The sequence below is a fragment of the Dipodomys merriami genome, unplaced genomic scaffold, assembly GCF_024711535.1.
Source record: "Dipodomys merriami isolate MVZ:Mamm:240054 unplaced genomic scaffold, mDipMer1.0.p SCAF_6, whole genome shotgun sequence".
Taxonomy (NCBI): domain Eukaryota; kingdom Metazoa; phylum Chordata; class Mammalia; order Rodentia; family Heteromyidae; genus Dipodomys; species Dipodomys merriami.
In genome coordinates this window covers 36,157,574-36,177,537 of record NW_027206179.1, presented here as the reverse complement: position 1 = coordinate 36,177,537, position 19,964 = coordinate 36,157,574, and the positions used below count along the sequence as shown (strand labels likewise).

Here is a 19,964-nt window from a genome sequence, read left to right as displayed (position 1 = left end):
TGTGTGTGTGTGTGTGTGTGTGTGTGTGTGTGTGTGTGTGTGTGTGTGTGTGTGTGTGTGTTTACATGCATTGGTCCAGAAGCTTCAACTCAGGGGCTGGACACTGTCTCTGAGCTTTTTTGTTTTCTTCATTGCTTAAGGCTAGTGCTCTACCATTTGATTCACAGCTCTACTTCCAGCTTTTTGTGGTTCATTGGAGACAAGAATCTCACAGGCAGGGGCTGGGGATATGGCTTGTCTAGCATGCATGAAGCCCTAGGTTCGATTCCTCAGTATCATATATACAGAAAAGAAGCTCAGATACAGTGCCCAGGCTCTGAGTTTAAGCCCAAGACTAGCAACAATAACAACAACAACAAAAGAATCTCACCAACTTTCCTGCCTGGGCATGAGCCATTGATCCCCAGGTTTTTCCTCTTTTTGGGGAGAGGAGAGGTCAGTAACATACAATTCATTCAGAACCTATGTAATGAGCACCTTACACACTGTATAGTACTAACAAAAAACAGATTTGTTCTGGGGAGTACTAAAGTTTATGAATATTTACTGCATATTCTATCATAAGTACCTTGTTGTAATCATGAGCCCTAAACCAATGTGTTTCCCGTCTATAAAGCTGGAGCAGCAAGAGTGATTGATAAATGGTGAAGGGTGTGTTCATCAGATGTTGCTATGACACAGCTGTTTAGAAACCCTAACTATGGTCTTTAGAGTTAGAATGGTCCAAAAGGCTTGTTACATGGTCTACAGATTCCCACTTCTCATTTGTCTCTGTGCCCCAGCCAGGCCCTGGGGCAATTTATGTGTCATTAAGTTAGGAAGCCTGGGATATGGTGGCCTGAACTCTGGGCCTGGGCACTGTCCCTCAGCTCTTCAGCTCAAGGCTAGCGCTTTGCCACTGGAGTCACAGCCGATTTCAGCTTTTTTTGCTTATGTGGTGCTGAAGAATCGAACCCAGGGCCTCATGCATACAAGGCAAGCGCTCTACCACTGAGCCACATTCTCAACCTGGCTTTTTTTTTTTTTTTTAATCAATCTGGCTGGTGGTTTGAAATTTCCATGGGTAAAAATGGACAGATGGTCTAAGCCTGGGCTTTCCTATCAGGTTGTCCAGATGTGGGCCCAAGGGGAAAGTGGAATATGTATGGAAAGCTTGAAAGCTTCCAGAGATCAGCATCAACAGCACGGTCATTCTTTTTAAAGTGTTTTGATGATGCTGAGCAGATTTGTCATTTATTGATTGGTTGATGAGTTGTTCCTGTACTGGGGCCTGAATTCTGGATCTAGGCTCTATTCCTAACCTTTTTGGCTAAATACTGAATGAAAATCTCCCACTTTGAGCCACAGCTCCACTTTCTGGCTCTTTTGGTGATTAATTGGCTATCAGAGCCTCATGGACTTTCCTCCTTGGGCTGGCTTTGAACAGTGATCCTCAGATCTCAAGCTCCTGAGTAGCTAGGATTATAGGCCTGAGACCAGTCTTTTAAGTGGTGCAAGGATATGGGTTGTGATAGAGGTCTTTTCCTCCTCCTCCTCCTCCCCCCTTCCCCCTCCTCTTTCTCTTCCCCTCCATCATCCCTCCTTCCCCCACTTTCTTCCCCTTCCCCTTCCTGTTCCCCTTTCCTCTCTCCTCCTCCTCCCCCTCCCTCTCCCCCTTTCTCCTTCCCCTTTTCTTCCATCTTCATCTCCTTCTTCACTTCCATCTCCTTCTCCTTCTTTACATATAGACATCTAGTTGTATCCCAGCTTCAATTACTGCCATCTCATCTAGTATCTCATCCTTACATTTTCCCAAATACATTCCTTTCTCATCAGTTCCATTCTTCTCTAGCACTTTTATAAACCCAGTGGACTGTCTGCAGAATATCCACTGGCAATATCGAACTAGAGGAAAGAATATTTTTCCATGTATTTCAACTTTGACACTTTGAAATTTATTGGTCCGCCCTCCTTCCCTCTCTTTTCTTTCTTCCTCTTTGCAATTTTAACCATGCAAGAAAAAAAGTCTTTTGAGAAGGTCATTGGAGTTTGGCAGTTCCTTTTGTGTACATTAAATTAAATAGAAGGGAAAAAATAGAGGGAGGCTTAGAAATCTTGTAACCTAGCTAAAAGTAGTAAGAGTGACTTGACTTGAACTTTGAATTCCTTATCATATTCATTCTTTCTGTTCATCCTTACCCATTTCACTTTGGTCTCTTTAAAAGAAGAGACTTAATTTTCTTTTTAAATATAAAAAATAATGTATATACATATATGATACCTTATATATTATATAATGATATATGTAAATATATGTATATATTGATTTCCCCTTTGTGAGGAGCTTTTAGTATCAATTCTTAGATATTCTTAGAGGCCTCTTCAAGGCTTGATATTGATTGACATTGTGATTTATTGGCTTCATAGTACCAAATTTTACCTTCCTCCATCAATTTGTAAATTATTGTGTAGATGCAGTAATGGTGGAAACATTTACCTTAACTTTTCAGTCATCTATCATCCACATAATTCCTCCAGAATTTGTTAGCCAACAAGGAAAAGTTCCGCCTGTGAATATCCTTTGGTTTAGATTTTCTGTGGAATGTGTCTTTATTTAATTCTGCATCGCAGAGAGTCTATAAACATCTGTGAGAGGCAGACATGAACTTGGAGCGATGGGGTTGGTGTTTCTGCAAACCCTGCTGGCCTCTGGGACTGAGGTGGTTCTGCCACATAGCTGAGTGTTCTTCCCCCTTCCGGCTACGGTTGACTCATGTTTGTGTAGTGGAAGGAAACTCAAGCCGCAACCCCCACGATGGTCTCTCAAAAGAATGTCAAAGAAAGGGAGCAATTAAAAGATGAAAGCCTGACCATGAGTCTCTTCTGTCTTTTCTGGGTGGCCTCCAGGCCCGGGCAATAAGTGGAGGTAATTGAGCTTGTGGATCATTTCCTTGTATTTGTCCTATTTGTGAAAGAACGCAGTACTCAGCTATGCCTTGTTTGTACCAAAATGGCTCCCAGAGAACATGCTGATGGGGAAACCTGATTTCAGGTTTAACTGTGAAGGCAAAGAAGAATGCAAGAAGAGGAGATAGGTTTGTTATAGCCTGGATGAGATATGGAGGGGAGGAAAACCTTTCAACCCTCTCAGGTTTGATACACGATGATTAACCAGAGCAAAGATACACAAAATTCTTCCACACAGGAAGAATTGCATCGTTACAGGAAAGAACGATGCAACCAAATAACCAGTGTGAGTTGTAAATTCTCAGGGACTGTGGGGGGACAGGGCAGTTCCTGACCATCAGAGGGCAGTATTTGCTTAGCCTCTGAATACTCAGTGTATTAAATTCTACTTCAGCACACTACTGAATGGGAGGTAAAGAAGGGCATCATCCAGGGTAAAGACAACATTGTGCTGAATTTATGCTCCTTGCCCTTCCTTTCTCTCTTCTTGATTCACCACAACTAAGTGTGAAGTGTGTGTATCCAACTTTTGCTTTCTCTCCATTTCTAGGATTAAGTACATATATCTATATAACACTTGATATTATAATCAATGACTTTTATGACTGATCTGTGAAATATTAACTCCATTGCCTTTCAGTAAAGATTTAATCATTACCGTTGTAGCACCGAAACAGTTACAATCGTTTGTAAAGACAACATGTTATGAGACTCTGTGGATACTTAGGACTAATCCATTCTAAACAAATAACAGTCCTAAAAATAAAACACTAAATAAATACCAGTAAGCCAGGTTAAAGAATAAGAAGCTTCCTGGCCATGCTGTAACAAATGCTGAGGAAAATTCCTTTTCTCCTGTAGTTCTGTGTCACTGTTAAAATCCTGCCATTTCTTCCATGTGAGCCCTTAGAAATCTTGTGCAAATAGGAGAGAGTTCCAGTTCATTCTCTTTACTCAGATACATTCCTTAAGATTGAGAAGATTAGATAATTAGCTCTCACCTTCTGTGCTCATTTCCCCCTATTTCTGTCAATTTTCTGACACATTTAGCACAGTAAATGGAGCTCTTGGAGCCAATCAGTGTATTGAGGAGTGCCAGCTGAGATGTGCCTATCCTATACTGGGTTTGGATTTTCTTCTGTTCTTGGCAGCATTCCCTCCACCCCCATAAAAATTATTTCAATAACCTGTGCATTTACAGCATCCATTCTGCTGCTCACTAAGTTGCAATAGAAATAATGTTGGCAGCATATACCCATGTACCCCAAGCTTTCCAGCCATTAGCTGCTTTCCTGAGTCTATCAATTTTCTGTTTTCATCATGTCCACAGCTTGGTCTGTGCTCTCTGCTGGAAAGTATTAATGTATATATATTTTTTTGTTTCCCTTATTTCCCAATCTATCACTTGCTTCAAAATTTTGAATAAGGGCTGGGAAGGTGGCTCCGTGGTAGAGTGCTTGCCTTGCACGCATGAGGCCCTGGGTTCGATTCCTCAGCACCACATAAGCAGAAAAAAATAAAGCCGGAAGTGGTACTGTGGCTCAAGTGGTAGAGCGCTAGCCTTGAGCTGAAGAGCTGAGGGACAGTGCCCAGGCCCAAAGTTCAGGCCCCACAACCGGCCCCCCCCCCTTAAAAAAATTGAATAAGTTCTTTCCACTGGGCTTTAGGAGTATTCCTTGTGAGTTGCTCTTGTGAGAGTTCTTTTTCTCCCTCCTCTCTTCCCCCTTCTCTCTTCCTCCTTTTCCTCCCCTTCCCCCTGCCCTTTCTCCCTCTTTCTCCTCCTCTTCCCCTTCCTCCTCCACTCTGGGATTAAATCTAGGTCCTTGCACCTGCTAAGTCAGCACTCAACTATGAAGCTATGCACCTAGCTCCTTTATTCTTCAATTTGTCTTTTTTCAGTATTTCTTTTCCCTCCCTCAATCTTGAGAATGAGGTTTTATATTCGAAATTTTCTTGGCGATTCTTGAAATTTATCCCATATACTAAAAGAAATTGCAGAAGGGCATTTGCATTTCTTGCTTTTCATCGCTGTTGACATCATACCTGGGAGAAGGAAGGGAAGAAGGATCCATTTTGGCTCATGGCTTTAGAGTGTTAATCCATGCATGGCTAACTTCATTGCTCTTTAGAACAGGGCAAGGCAGAAACATCATGGCAGCCAGGAGATGAAGATTCTGATGGCAAAGTATACAAGACAAGCTCCTAGTGATATACTTTCTCTCATCAGGCCCTGCTTCCTCATTGCCCATTCAAGCTCTGAATTCATCAATGGACTAATCAGGTTGATGAAGTTAGCATCCTCCACTGCACCACAAACTGGATCCCAGGCCTTCCAGGCATTTAGATCTAAACCATAACATCCTTCTTCATTGACATTTGTCTCTCTTTCAACTTTTGGTCCACCTGTAGAGATTCAGATTTGTTTTGCTAATTACCTGTAAGTTAAGTCTTCATCTAGAGGATTCAATCCATCACTACTTTATTTAATCATACTACATTGTAAGATCCAAGAGGATAGTTCTAGAAAGGTACCTTTCTCCTGCTTGGCCATATAGCCAGAGGTCTGTTGCAGGTTCTGTTATTGAAGAATTGCCTCCTGAGCACTGAACCCTCAGGTATGGGTAGGTATGGGGACATTTCTCCCGTGGGCTGTCTTCAGATCTTAGCCTCCTGAGTAGATAGGATTACAGGAATGAGCCACTGGCGCCTGGTAGGACTTCAGGGTTTTGAATGAGGGACGTGCATGCTGCTGTGGTGTTGAACAAATAAATGGCAGCACTTTAGGTCTTGTCAGGGATAGCAGGTGCCAAGCTTCTGTAAAGGACAAGATAATCAGCTGACTTAGTGCTGTCCCATCATTCAAGTGAGACATGCCATTGTAAATAATTGGAGATGGTGGTCCAGTGAAACATTATTTATAAAAACAGATGGCAAGGCAGATTTAGTCAAAAGGTCCCAGTTCACCCATTCCATATTACAATGGGGTTTTCAGTTATATTAGGCTAATTGATTTCTTTTGTTTCCCATATTATTACTTTATGCATATTACTAAGCAGGTGTACCAAGTACACAGAGAACTTGAGTGAAAAAAACCAACTGTTTTTACTGGCTGAAGAGTAATTAGAACTAATTTTTTTTGGTGGTATTGGGTTTGAATTCATTGTCTTAGAGCTTACTAGGCAAGTGCTAGGCTCAAATTTATATTTTTATTGTAAAGATACTGTACAGAGGGGTTACAGTTACATGAGCAAGGTAATGAGTCCATTTCCTGTCAAGCATTGTTACCTTGTCCTTTGTTTTTCCCCTACCATCCTTTCCTTCCTCACCTCCCTGAGTCCCCCCCAAAGTAAAGTTCCAAGAACTGTCTTTGTTTATAAAGTGATCAGTTACCACTAAAACGGAATATATTTTGCTTTTTACTTTATTAATTTATTTTTACAAATACTGGGGCTTGAACTCAGAGTTAGGGTGCTCTCCCTTTGCTTTTTCACTAAAGGCTGAAGTGTCCATTTAGCATGGACTCTTCAAGCAAAGGTGGAAGATTTCTGTAAGTTCAGCTGTGATGGAGAAAAGTGCTATTTTTTAAAGCTTTTTAAATACCCCCACCAGTTTCAGTCCAGGTAATGTGAGAATAGCCCAACTATCTCACTGTTTATAGACCAGTGAGCTAATGTTTGAAGTATTATTCACTTCGTCTGCCTTCTGGGTGTGTACTGAGTGGGGAGAGAGTATTTGTTCGGTTTACTTTCAGGTGGAGTCTGCTTCATCACAAGGAACTGCAGGATTTGTATGGGCTGTGCTTGACTTGTCACAAGGTATTTCCTGTGAAATCTGACATGGAAATGTTTCCTGTTATGTCAGGTCATCTCTTTGGCAACTGAACTCATGTCAGGCTGAGTTGCCCTCCAAGATGGAGGAGTTTTGGTCATACCCTCTGACAGACAGCTTCTTGGCTCTGAGTCTGTGCTCCTTCCTGGAACTCTCCTGTCTGGTCTCTGAGACAATTGTTCCAACACGAACACTCCCAGAGTTTGCTTCTTGCCGATTCCTTCCTTTATTTAAGAGAATCTCACTCCTTTGTTTCTCCTTCTAGACTTTCTAGTGGCTTCTCCATACCTGGTGTATCTCAGAGCTTAAAGAAAGGGCCTTTCATGCAGACTATTAGCCTGAAATGTCCACAAAGAAATATCTGCACGTGAGTGTAAAGGACCCAGCATGCTTCCTCACTCACTCACAGGCCTCTCTTCACTCATGAAGACTGGAGTACCTGACTGCTTTCCTTCCACTCTCACCCCGCATCATCCCAGGTGAATGAATGCAGGGTAGACTGGAGGGCCCATCCCATTCTCAAGCCTCTCAATTTCATGACCTCCTCATCTCTAGCTCCTTTCTTTGATGTCCTAATAGTGGCTTTCATTGTATCCTGGAGGAGCATTATTTTTAACACTGTTGAATCCCAGCATCTTACTCTAGAGCTTGCCTACCATCTTTACCTTACAACTTCCACTGGACCTGCTTACTCAAACTTCTTCTTTCTTCCTTAGCACCAACCTTCTGATCTTCCTTCCTCCCCTTCCTTAGTATGGTCTGCACAGGCCAGGACTTAGCCGTTTCATGACAACACCTTCGAACTTGCTTTCTTGCCTTTTCACTTCTTCCTGTGAAAATTCAACTGTTGCCTGGCTAGATTTTGTACCTTGAATAACCCCAAATGGCCTCCAGGTGGCACTGTGGGGAGCTGGTAGAACTTTGGGGTGGGGGTGGGGGTAACAGGAGGTGTTTAGGTGAGTGGAACCTCTCTCCCCCTTCTTCTCCTCCCTCTCCCCCTCCTCCCCCAGCTATCTTTTTAACCAGTCCTCAGAGCCTGGACACTGTACCTGAGCTTCTTTTGCTCAAGGCTAGCACACTACCATTTGAGCCATGGTGCCACTCCTAGCTTTTAAATTGTGGCACTGAGGAATAGAACCCAGGGCTTCATGCATGTTAGGCAAGCACTCTATCACCAAGCCACATTCCCACAGCCTGACCTATGTCTCTTTCTTTTCTTTGGCTTCCTGGCAATGAAGTAAGTTATTTTGTTCTGCTACATGCTCCCACTGTGATGTACAACCTAAAGAAATGTCCCCATGAACCATGGACTGGAACCTCCAAAGCTCTGAGCCAGAGTAAACCTTTTCTTTGTTATATGTAGACAAGCTCAGGTGTTTCATGATAGGAGTGAGAAACAGCCTAATACATTCTTTGGCTTAGACAAGCTGGAGTTCATAAGGCCTTGTATATATTCTTGTGTAAATCTGTCTGCTTATTTTTATTAAGAGTACATTGTTGCTAGGCACCAGTGGCTACAATCCTAGCTACTCAGGAGGCTGAAATCTGAGGATTGCCATTCAAAGCTGGCCCAGGTAGAAAAGTCCCCACTCAAAAACTGAAAGTGGGGCTGGGAAGGTGGCTCAGTGGTAGAGCGCTACCATTCCTCAGTATCACATAAGCAGAAAAAGCCAGAAGTGGCACTGTGCCTCAAGTGGTAGAGAGCTAGCCTTGAGCTGAAGAGCTGAGGGACAGCACCTAGGCTCAGAGTTTAGGCCCCAAGACAGGAAAAAAGAAACAAAAAACAAAGGAAAAAACCCAAAAAGCAAAAGACAAACAAAAATACCTCCAAGCCAGGCACCGATGGTTCACGCCTGTAATCCCAGTTATTCAGGAGGCTGAGATCTGAGGATCGCCGTTCAAAGCCAGCCTGGATAGTAAAGTCCGTGAGACTCTCTTATCTCCAATAAACCACTAGAAAACCGGTGACTCTGTGGCTCAAGCTGTGGAATGCTCGCCTTGATCTGAATTGCTGAGGGACAGTGCCCAAGCCCAGAGTTCAAGCCCCTCGGCCGACCAAAACAAAAACAAAAACACCCAAAAACCAAAGAACTCGAAATGGCTCTGTGGTAGAGCACTAGCCTTGAGCACAAAGAGGCTGAGGGACAGCGCTCAGGCCCTGAGTTCAAGCCCCACAACCAACAACAATAAAAAAGTATGCAGTTATCGAAGCTGTAAGTGATCACTACTTAATTCCTTTAATAAAAGGGATGACAGAAGTGGCATGTATGAATCTTATTTAATAATTGCTGTGTGCAGATAGCTCTATTATCTGTTCTCCCTACCCCACCATAACTAATAACAATGACTCCCTTTCAGGTTAAAAAAAATCAACAATCATGATATAAACTATCATTATTTTCATCAGCAAAAGTACTTACTAAATGACATTTTGAGGAATGTCTAAATACAGAGGAGTAAATAATAAAGGCCTTTTTAAGACTCTGTGTGTGTGTGTGTGTGTGTGTGTGTGTGTGTGTCTGTGTCTATTTTTAGCCTGTTTCTGGAAGAGGGACTTTCATCTTGCAGCCATTAAGGAATTCATCAAAATTTCATCCAGCCAGTGCGGGTCATTGTGTGTAGCTGCCATCTGGCTTTGCTTCAGGCTGGGTGATGATTATTTCATGGGGCTCTGGGCTGCCAGCCCCACCCATCTTCGCAGAATCTATTCTGTTCTTCCAGCTTCTCTGTCTTCTGCCCGCTCTCTGATCCAGGGTGTGGGCTAATTTGCATTATTCTGTGATGCAGAGGGAAATATTAGTTTACACTGGTTTTGGGTCCTTCCTGCTACCCGACAGGTGTTGGCTCGTGTTTGTTTTCCTGCCAGAAGCTCTCAGGGTGTTTTTGTTTTGTTTTGTTTTTTCCTATGGTGTAGGAACCATCTGTCCTTTCCAGGACTCTTGTTTCTGGAGTTGTGGCTGAGGAGCAAGGGTGAACAGGCAGAGAGGCACAGAGGCAGGTTCACGTTTCTGCCTGACTTACTTTCTCCATTCTTTCTGTGGCGATCAGACACTTCCTTTCACTTGCTCTACCTTACTGTACCTGCTTTCATTTTCATAGGGTCAACATACTGTGGCAGGGAGGATGATACTGGGGTTTGAACTCAGCGCTTTGTGCTTGCTTAGCAACCTCTCTACCACTTGAGTGATGGCTCAAGCCCTTTTTGTTGTAGTGATTTTTTTTCAGGTAGTGTCTCAGTCCCACTTTGCCCTACGCCAGTTCTCCTGTAATAGCTGGAGTTACAAGTGTAACCCTAGAAGTACTATTATATCTGCCTTCAAAAATCTTCTTCATGAATCCTGCTCTTTAAATCTCTGAATGTGAGTTGAAGTCTGCTATCTATTGAGAAGTAGGTGTTCTTTTTTTTTTTTTAAGTTTTTTTGCCTTTAGAAAACACTTGTGTTAAGCAAAAAAAAAAAAAAAAATCACATTACTTGTGGGGAGTGAAAAAGTGGGAATAAGCTGGGGGCCGGTGGCTCACGCCTGTAATCCTAGCTATACAGGAGGCTGAGATCTGAGGGTCATGGTTCAAAGCCAGCCTGGGCAGGAAATAGCATGAGACTCTTATTCCTGATTAACCACCAAAAATCCAGAAATGGAGGTGTGGCTCAAGTGGTAGAATGCTAGTCTTAAGTAATAAAGCTCCCAAACAGCACCCAGGCCTTGAATTTAAGCCTCAGGACTGGTGTGCATGTGTGCGCATGCGTGCGCGTGTACACACACACACACACACACACACACAGAGTTGGAGAAACAATGTGTAAAACTTTTTCAGAGTTTTTTGCCTCAGAAAAGTGTCAGTTTAGATCACAGAAGAGAGGATGATCAAATAAGGGTGCTTAGGGAAAATGGTAGACACCAGATCCAGGAGATGCGCAGGAGTGTTTGTTTGGGAAAAGACAGCAGAGTTCCTGAATGGGAGTTCCTGAATGATAGGAATGAAGGTGTTGAGGTTACATAGTTCCTGTGTTTAGGTTGAATCAAGGTTCCCACTTGGGAGTGAGGCGTGTTGTGCCCGCAGGTGGGTGGGAAAGTCCAATCCTTAGGCTCCAGAGACTTTGGAAGGTTGTGAACAGTTTTTTTTTTTTTTAATGACCAGACTGTTTTGACCTTTTGGAAAGAAAGGCCGACTTTGAAAGGCAGAGCCTAGAGGGAGAAGGCCTAGCCATGGGTGGGGCCGGCAGGGGGGGTGGGAGGGGCCATGGAGACATTAAATCTATGGGAGGAGAAGCTTTGCTCTGACAGTCTGAGTGTAGGCAGTTGGGAGAATGTTACCCTTTCAACAGAGAAGAGAGGTGGTGGATCCGCTTTGAGCGAGAGGCTGGGGACTGTTTGCGGTGCTGTGTTTGAGGTGAGATCACTGCAGACATGCTTAGAGTAGAGGTGAATCAGGAGGGTGGCCTCCAGGGAAGGCTCAGCTGCACAGGTGGCAGCTTGGAGCGTATTTGAGCAGAGTTTGGAGAATGGGAGGGCGCAGAGCTCGGTGGAGGAGAGCTCTGGAAGCTTGGGGAAGGGAGGGGCTATCGAGGGGGATGAAGCTATCTTCCAGATTAACCCCTGACCTTCTGCCTTCCACACGTGTGTCACACCCAGCTCTTTCCGGTTGTGGGCCTTGCCCACATCCTTGCCTAAACATCTGGGAAGGGATGTTCTGTGGGTCAGGATTGGCTATCCACCCATCATGGATTCCACTCTGATAGAATGTAGTTCTAGGCTTAGGGGGCAGAGCCTGTGTATAATTAACCCAAGTTCATAAATCTTAGGATGCATATTAAGGAGCTCCTTGGGCCGTGATAGATGAGAAAAATCATGAGAGGGATCTTGGAAGGTTTTTTTTTTTTCTGATCATGGGGCTTGAACTCAGGGCCTGGGTGCTGTCCCTCAGCTCTTTCACTCAAGGCTAGCACTTTACTACTTTGAGCCACAGCACCATGTCTGGCCTTTTCTGTTTATGTGTACTGAGGAATTGAATTCAGGGCTTCATGCATGCTAGGCAAGCACTCTACCACTAAGCCACATCCCCAGCCCCAAAGCTAATTACCTATGGTTGGCCTCAACATTTTCTGTGTAAGACTTTTACTTTCCAGATACATAATCATTTCTCCTTCCTTCCTTCCTTCCTTCCTTCCTTCCTTCCTTCCTTCCTTCCTTCCTTCCTTCCTTCCTTCCTTCCTTCCTTCCTCTTCCTTCTTCTTTTCCTTCTCTTTCTTTCCTCCTCCATTGTGGTGCTGAAAATCAAAGCCAGGGCCTCACTCATACTAGGCATGTGCTCTGTCTACCCAAGGAGCAACATCCTCTGCTTCATTTGGGAATTACTTTAAGTATGGAAAGTTGTTCCTCTGAGGGTCCCAAATCTACAGTTAAATAGACTATATACTTTAATATGGCAACTTTTTCCACAAAAGGTCTCAATATCTATTGAATGTTCCCAAGCCAGTTTTGGAGAAACAAATCAGTTCTTTCAGATTTAGTAAGGGTAGGTGGACTTGTGGTTGTTATGTAACCATATCTTTCTTTTTCATCAAACAAAAATTGATAATGTGTTTATTTAAACTTTAGAATAAGTTGTGTGTATTGTAGTTTTGTGTGTGCCTGGATATAGCCTTTAAAAATAGGAGAGTAAAGGGGTGGACAATGGTCCCAAGGCTGCAGTTTAAATCTCGTCAGTACCAAGACTATGCCAGCAGAAAACAGAAACTGATTTCAATTGGTTTGACTTCCAAAGAATCAACATTTAAAGCTGTGAAGGTCATGGATGAAGTGACAATTTCAACAAAAATTCATTTGCTTATAAGGAAATTTGCTTCTAAGGAACCCTAGAAACCTGTACAAACTCCAGCATTTACTGGTTGAGTCAGATCTGAAGTAATAGGTCTCTTGTTCTTTTTACCCAGTATTTTTCAATGACCATCAAGAGACTCAGTAAGGGGACTTCTGGAAAAGTCGGACATCCAGTTGTCAATCCAGGAGTTTATTTCAGGATCTCATGTTTGCACCTGTGTTATTTACTACCTGCTGCACAGATAGCTCCCCACACTCAATTTGGGTCCCTTTTTTTAAAAAAACAGGACCAGCCTGATCAAGCCTTAGGGATACATGTTTTCCAACTGATGTGCCCACTGGGCAAGACAGGTGGTGAGCAAGAGCCAGGCAGGGTGGGCAGTGTCCAGGGGAGGACCACCCTCTGGAGAGTGTTTCTTTCTGGTCAGCAGCCATTACTTCATGGTGTGTGTGTGTGTGTGTGTGTGTGTGTGTGTGTGTGTGTACACGCATGCATGTGGATGCATGTGTCTAAGAGGTAAAACTGCCACGTACGGCTACATTGTTTTTGTTGAAAGAGAAGCCAAGAGTCTCATCCATGTTTGTTATTTCCCAACTTCAGCCTGGTGCCAAACAAAACATGTCTACGCATTGGAGTCAGTCTTTAGGAGCTAAGCTCAGTGAGTGTGTGTGTGTGTGTGTGTGTGTGTGTGTGTGTATATACTTTTTTAAAAAGAGAAAACAATTCATTTTTATGGATACAACTTGTCTATTTTGAAAGACGGGATTTTTCTTTTGTTCCCCCCTTTAATATATCATAAAATGCTCAAATAATGTTTAAAAATAATTTTAAGTGTTTCAGTATCGTTAATCTTCAAACAAAGAATTCTAATAAGTAGAAGTCAAATATCCTTGGCACAGGGTATTTATTTATTTATTTATTTATGGTACTGGGTCTTGAATTCAGGGTCTGAGTGTTTTCCCTTAGCGTTTTGCTTAGGGCTAATATTCTACCATTTGAGCCACAGCTCTACTTCTGTTACTTTTCTTTCTTTCTTTCTTTCTTTTTTGTGTGGCTAATTAGAAATAAGAATCTCATGGATCTTTCTTCCTGAGCTGGTGCTGAACCTCAACACTCAGATCTCAGCCTCCTGAGGATTACAGGCATGAGCCACCAGTACCCAGCTTCATTTTTTTTTTTTTTTTTTTTGGGTCCGGTCGTGGGGTCTGAACTCTGGGCCTGGGCGCTGTCCCTCAGCTCTTCAGCTCAAGGCTATCACTCTACCACTTGAGCCATAGCGCCACTTCCGGCTTTTTTTTTTTGCTTATGTGGTGCTGAGGAATTGAACTCAGGGCCTCAGGCATGCAAGGCAAGCGCTCTACCACTGAGTCACCTTCCCAGCCCCCCAGCTTCATTTTTAAAAGAACAGATTTGTTGAGGCCTAAATCACATGCCATTGAGCTCATTTTAAAAAAAAGTAATTGTTTTTGCATATGTTCACAGAAGCGTTCAGATACCCTATTTCAGAATGTGTTCTTCGCCCTAAGGGAAACTCTGCGAAGGGTTTAGCAGACTTCTCATTCTCTCCTTCCCTTACCCCCTGACAAAGACTAATCTATGTTTTCCTTCCCTAGATTTTCCTATTCAGGACATTTGGTATACATGGGGTCATGTATAATGTGTGACCTTCTGTATCTGGTTTCTCTCGCTTAGCTATGGTTTAAGGTTCTTTTTTGTAGCATGTAACAGTACTTTATTCCCTTTTAAGTTGCTAAATAATATTCCACTGTATGGGTCCAGGGTTGCGGGATGCTTTTCTTTTTCTTTTTTTTTTTAAATTTAATTTTATTTTATTTGAGAACATACTGTACAGAGGGGTTACAATTACATGGGCAGGATAATGCATACATTTCTTACCAAGCATTGCAGCCTCCTCCTTTGTTTACCCTTCACCTCCCTTCCCAGCCTCCCCCCTCCTCCCCCCTGCGGGATGCTTTTCTGATAAAACTCCTTTGTATAGTTCTACCATCATTTGTAGGCTGTATACCTTATTACTACATGCAGACAGCTGTGGGTAGCTGACTGAACTGTCATGGACCAATGATTTCAAGGGTCTTACATGGTTCACAGAACAGGTGCTCCCCACCCCAGCACTGACTTCTGTTTTTTCAGTCATTAGTTGATAGACATTCTCTTGTTCCCACTTTTTGACTAAAGTGGTATGGTGAACATTCTGATACAAAGTGTTGTGTGAAGATGTTTTCATTTCATTGGCTCTTTGCTTCCTGCAAATTGCTTGTTGAAGAAAAGTGGACAGGATTCTAGAAAGACTACATACATTATTGTCTAGCAGAAGTACATAAAAAATGGTAGATGGAATTTCTGTATCAAGGCATCTGAACTCTGTCTCTGTCTCTGTCTCTGTCTCTGTCTCTCTTTCTCTCTCCCTCTCCCTCTCGCTCCCTCTCACTCCTTCTCGCTCTCTTTCACTTTCTTGGTCCTGGGCTTGAACTCAAAGTCTGGGTGCTGTCCCTGAGCTTCTTTCTCTCCAAGCTAGAGCTCTACTACTTGAGCCACAGCTCAACTTCTGGCTTTTTTGGTAGCTAGTTGAAGATAAGAGAATCATGGGCTTTCTTGCCTGGGCTGGCTTCAAACTGTGATCCTCAGATCTCAGTCTCCTTCCTGAATACCTAGGATTATACAGACATGAGCCAGCTTGAACATCATCTCTTAATACTAAACTTACACTAGATAGTAAAATGTCTCATATAGACCAAGAGTAGAACTATCAATTTGAAGTTCATATAAAATAAGTTGTGACTATCATCTGAAACAAGGTTTTTCCAAAATGAGTATTTCCCACACTGCTGACTCTCACAGTAATTCACAGGTAGCTAAGCAGGTAATTGTTGAGACTTGCTAATGTGTGTGTGAGACATTTCTGCAAAAAATAACATCTTTTCATTCTTGAGAACCTATGATTACATTAAATGTTTGAACTATACTTAAAATATCCTGATAATGATGTTCACATCCACTTAGAACTCATGTGCAAGTAATTTTAAAACTTCTTCATGTAGAAAAAATGATAATTTGTGTACTAGATTAGGTTTTTGCTAGACTTTTTTTTGCTCTTGGGATTTTTTTCTTGTCTACACCAATATAAACCGTAGTATGAGCCTCTATTGATAGGTGTTTCAATGATTAGCAACACAGAATGTTTGAAAGGAGAATGTTTTTGCATGTGATGTTTCATAGTGAACTTACTTAGCTGCTAACAGGTTGATGTTGTCTTAGAATTTTGTTTTGGTGCTAGTCCTGGGGTTTGAATTTTTAGGGCCTTGGTGCCGTCCCTGGGCTTCTTTTGTTCAAGGCTAGCATTCTAGCATTTGAACTACAGCTCTACTTCTAGTTTTTTGTGTAATTTATTGGAAATAAGAGTCTCATGGACTTTCCTGCCCCAGCTGGCTTTGAACCATGATCTTCATATCTCAGCCTTCCGAGTAGCTAGGTTTACAGATATAGCCCACTAGTAACCAGCTTCTCTTGGAATTTTTGTATCTTGACAAAAATCTTGCACATATACCATCAACTCAGGAGCAACTCTTACTTCCCTTTGCTTTTAATTCTTTTCCAGTTGTTCTACACTGGGCTTGTTAATAATTGTAGCTTAGAAAAATAATGTCAGAAGGATACCCATTGCTCATGCCTGCAATCCTAGCAATTGAGAAATCAGATCTGTGGGATTGTACTTTGAGGCCAGCTTGGGCAGAAAAGTTTGCTATACTTCATCTCTAAGATAACCAGCAAAGTCTCGGCTAGAGGCATGGCTCAAGTGGTAAAGTGCCAGCCTAGCAAGCATGAGGCCCAGAGTTCAAACCCAAGTACCATCACAAAAAATAATAATTTCCACCTACAAACTAAACTTTGGTTATGGTACACGTCCGTGAATTTCTACTGGATTAGGAATGGTTTAAACTGAATTCTTTGCTTTGTCTTCAAAATGTAGGCATACCTGACATTTGGTCTCTTGATGAGTGAGTAAGATGTTTGAATATTTATAAAATTTCCTGGGGACACTATATTGGGCTCTGTATTGTGCTCTTTTACCTCTTGTTCCCTGGTTGTGTGGACTTAAAGGCCTTTTCCAAAGAGGGCACCCTGATAGGTGTAACTTACACTAGCCATTCTTGGATAAAGGTCTTAAGGAGGTCAGTGGCCTAGGAAAAATATTTAGACTTTTGACCACTGTGAGACTTTTGGATTCCATTTCAAATTCAGCGATCTAGGCAATTCTGATTACCGCAAACCAACAGAAGTTGGCTTTGGTTTTGCTATCAAATGATATTAGTATTGGCAAACATTGCCCTAGTATACTCCAGATTATTATGCAGTACAATGCCAGATCTTAAGAGAGGTTAGCAACTAGACAAGAATGTCCCTGCAAGCCATGTGATTTGCTGAATGTACAATCTCAGTGAACCAAGATCAGAATACGGGAGATGGCCAAAAGTTCACCATCTCACAGAGATGTCCAGGCTTAAAGTGCCCATTTCTACCACACATTGCTTGCAAAATTGGACTTGACTTTTGGAGACTAATTGCCAATTGCTTCATCTCACCTTTTCATATTCCTAGTGCCTTCTACCTCCTCGGGTGTTGCATAGCAGGTTGTTAACTGACTTTGAGTAAATGAAGGCTTGCATCATGATACTTTAACTGGAATCACATGGCCACTGCTCACTCAGGCGGGGCCATCGTGTAGCAAATCCAGAGTGAGGATGAGCTCTCAACTTTTGAAAAGTTTCCCCTAAGTGATATTTGAAAAATTGCCACATCTGGATTAGATCCTTTGTCTCTATGGTCTGAAAGAATGAGTCCATGGACATAGCAGGGGTATAGCAATAAAACAACAAAGGTTTATGAAGAAAAAGGTAAGCAGTGCTTCTGCTAGATGGAAGGGCTCCCAAGGGAGGGAACCACCTGGGATGCATCATGCAGGGGTTAATAAGGTATATTAGGAGAGAGCTATGTGACTCTCAAGATCATTGGCTAGATGGTGGGCCCCATCAGTCCCCATATCCAATCAGAGGTCCATACAGCCTGATTGGATGGCCATTTCAGTGCATACTTCTGGGGTCCATTTGGTTTGCTTTCACATGCCAGTCATCTAGGGGCAATGAGCCATGGTGTGATGCTTGCATATACTACTGCTGAAGGCTATGGTGATGTGGTGTATAGTGGTCTGCATCCAGGGACTGCTCAAGGCAGAACCTCTATGGGAGGGGAAGGGGACCATTGTTCTCATTGCCTAGCTACCCTTTCTCACCCCCCCCCCTCCCCAGTTGTAGGGCTTGAGCTTAGGGTCTGGGCGCTGTCCCTGAGCTTTTTTTAGTGCTCTACCACTTTGAGCCACAGCTCTACTTCTGGTTTTCTGGTGGTTCATTGGAGATAAGAGTCTCACAGACTTTCCTGCCCAGGTTAGCTGTGAACCGTGATCTCAGATCTCAGCCTCCTAAGTAGCTAGGATTACATGTGTGAGCCACCAGCACCTGGTTTGGTACATTTTTTTATTCTTGAGCTACTGACAATGGTAATCTGAGTTGGCTGCTTCATAGGAGCAGGTTATTTCAATAAAGCCATTTGAGACCTGAGGGCAAATTCCTCCTTCCATCTGCAACCCACCAACTCAGCCTCTTCACACAGACCTGTGCCTCAGTCACCAGGCCTGTTCTTCCTGGTGAATACACAGATTCCCACTTGCATCTAGTGGAAGCAATGAGCACGTGTAAGCCTTATTTCAGCCAGTGACAAAGTTGGGTAACACTGGCCTGCCCTTTAGAGTACATGGTGTGGACTGGTGCCAGAGTCTGGGCGGTGGGTGGTGACAGCATTGAGTTCACCCAGTGTCTCCACAGACACTCATTTGGTGCTCACTGCCCTAGGCCTCAGCTTGAGTGTCCTTCCTGTGACTCTGTTTCCTTGTGTGTAAGCTCTTTTACCACTTAGGCCCCAGCCCCAAGCCGACTAGGTGTAGGCTGTCATAATCTGGAGTCTGATAGTTGAGAGAGAATTTAGGAGTTGGAGAATTTAGGAGGTTGACCTTCATTGTCCCGGAGCCTGCAATTCCCTGTGTAGCTTTCCTGACTCCAGATCTTTTTTGGGGGTAATGGGGGTGGAAGGGGAGGCCTGCCCTTTTAGGAAGACATTGTTTCTCTTAACAGTACATAGTACCTTTTTGGTAATTTTGCTGTGGGGAAAAAGAGTTAGGAGATAGGTACTTCTTGGGTTTAAAGTATGCAGTTAGTGAGTATGTTTACCGTGTGCCATATTTTTTGCATTTACGTTTTTGGCATGTGTAACCAATGAGCTTTAGCCGAGTTAGTGCATAGTATATAATGGTATAGATATATCAATGAATTTAGTCTCAAAGACAGGCCTGGCCTGCTTTGTCGAATCATGGCAGACATGTAATGGTTGCTTGTATGATGAAATTGAATGAGATGAAAGGTAGAGAGGAGTTCTCAATGCATTGACAGCTTCAGAGATGGCCTGAAAAGCAAGACTTGATATGTAACAGCCTGGGGGTTCTTCCTCTGGAAGACTTTCCTTGAATGGAAAGTTAAAGCAGACTATTTATTTACTTAGGGCAGATCTTGGGGCTTGAACCCAGACACAGAGCCCTGTCCCTTTGCTTTTTCTCTTAAAGCTGGCATTCTACCACTTGAGCCACAGCTCCACTTCCAGCTTTTTGCTGGTTAATTGGAGATAAGAGTCTCATGAACTTGACTGCTCCGGCTGGCCTTGAATCATGATCCTCAGATTTCTGCTTCTTGAGTGCTGGGATTACAGAAGTGAGTCACCAGCACCTGGCTAAGGCATACCTATCTTTTGAGATTTGCTTCACTGTGTGGTTCCTATGTGCCCTGGGGGCTTCTAGTGATAAATATTCCTTATAATTAAAAAATATATATTTCATTGCTTATGTTGAAATGGGCATCACAATAACACCATGAATTTTTTATGGTAGTTTTTTATTTTAATTTTTTCCATAGAGAACAAAAAAGTTTATTTAGTTCATTGCTCTGGGGGCAAGGAAGTCCCTGCACAGACATTATGTATCTTAAATATCACAATCTAGGAGCTGATTAATCAATTATTAAGTGACAGATTGAAATTCGCTTTGAGTTTAGCTTAGTTTTTGTCTGCAAACATTGCTCTTAGCTCATCCCTTATAAAACAAACTCACTCTCTGCTTTTGTACTGTGATTTGAATAAAAATATGATGATTAAGGGCTGGGAATTTGGCTTAGTGGTAGAGTGCTTGCCTCGCATGCATGAGGCCCTGGGTTCTATTGCTCAGCACCACATAAGCAGAAAAAGTCAGGAG

The 19,964-nt window shown here is 42.8% G+C and overlaps 1 protein-coding gene across 10 annotated transcripts in view; it reads left to right on the top strand.

Annotated features, from left to right (window-relative positions):
* LOC138814042 (LIM domain only protein 7-like) overlaps positions 1 to 19,964 on the top strand; it is a 194,081-nt gene that overhangs the window by 30,615 nt on the left and 143,502 nt on the right. The window contains exon 1 of one of the 10 annotated variants that reach the window (XM_070002806.1): positions 11,074 to 11,164. The exons of the other annotated variants lie outside the window; for them this stretch is intronic. The gene's annotated coding sequence lies outside the window, so the exon portion shown is untranslated. Of the gene's footprint in view, positions 1 to 11,073; positions 11,165 to 19,964 lie in introns of those variants that run through there. 10 annotated transcript variants of the gene reach the window in all.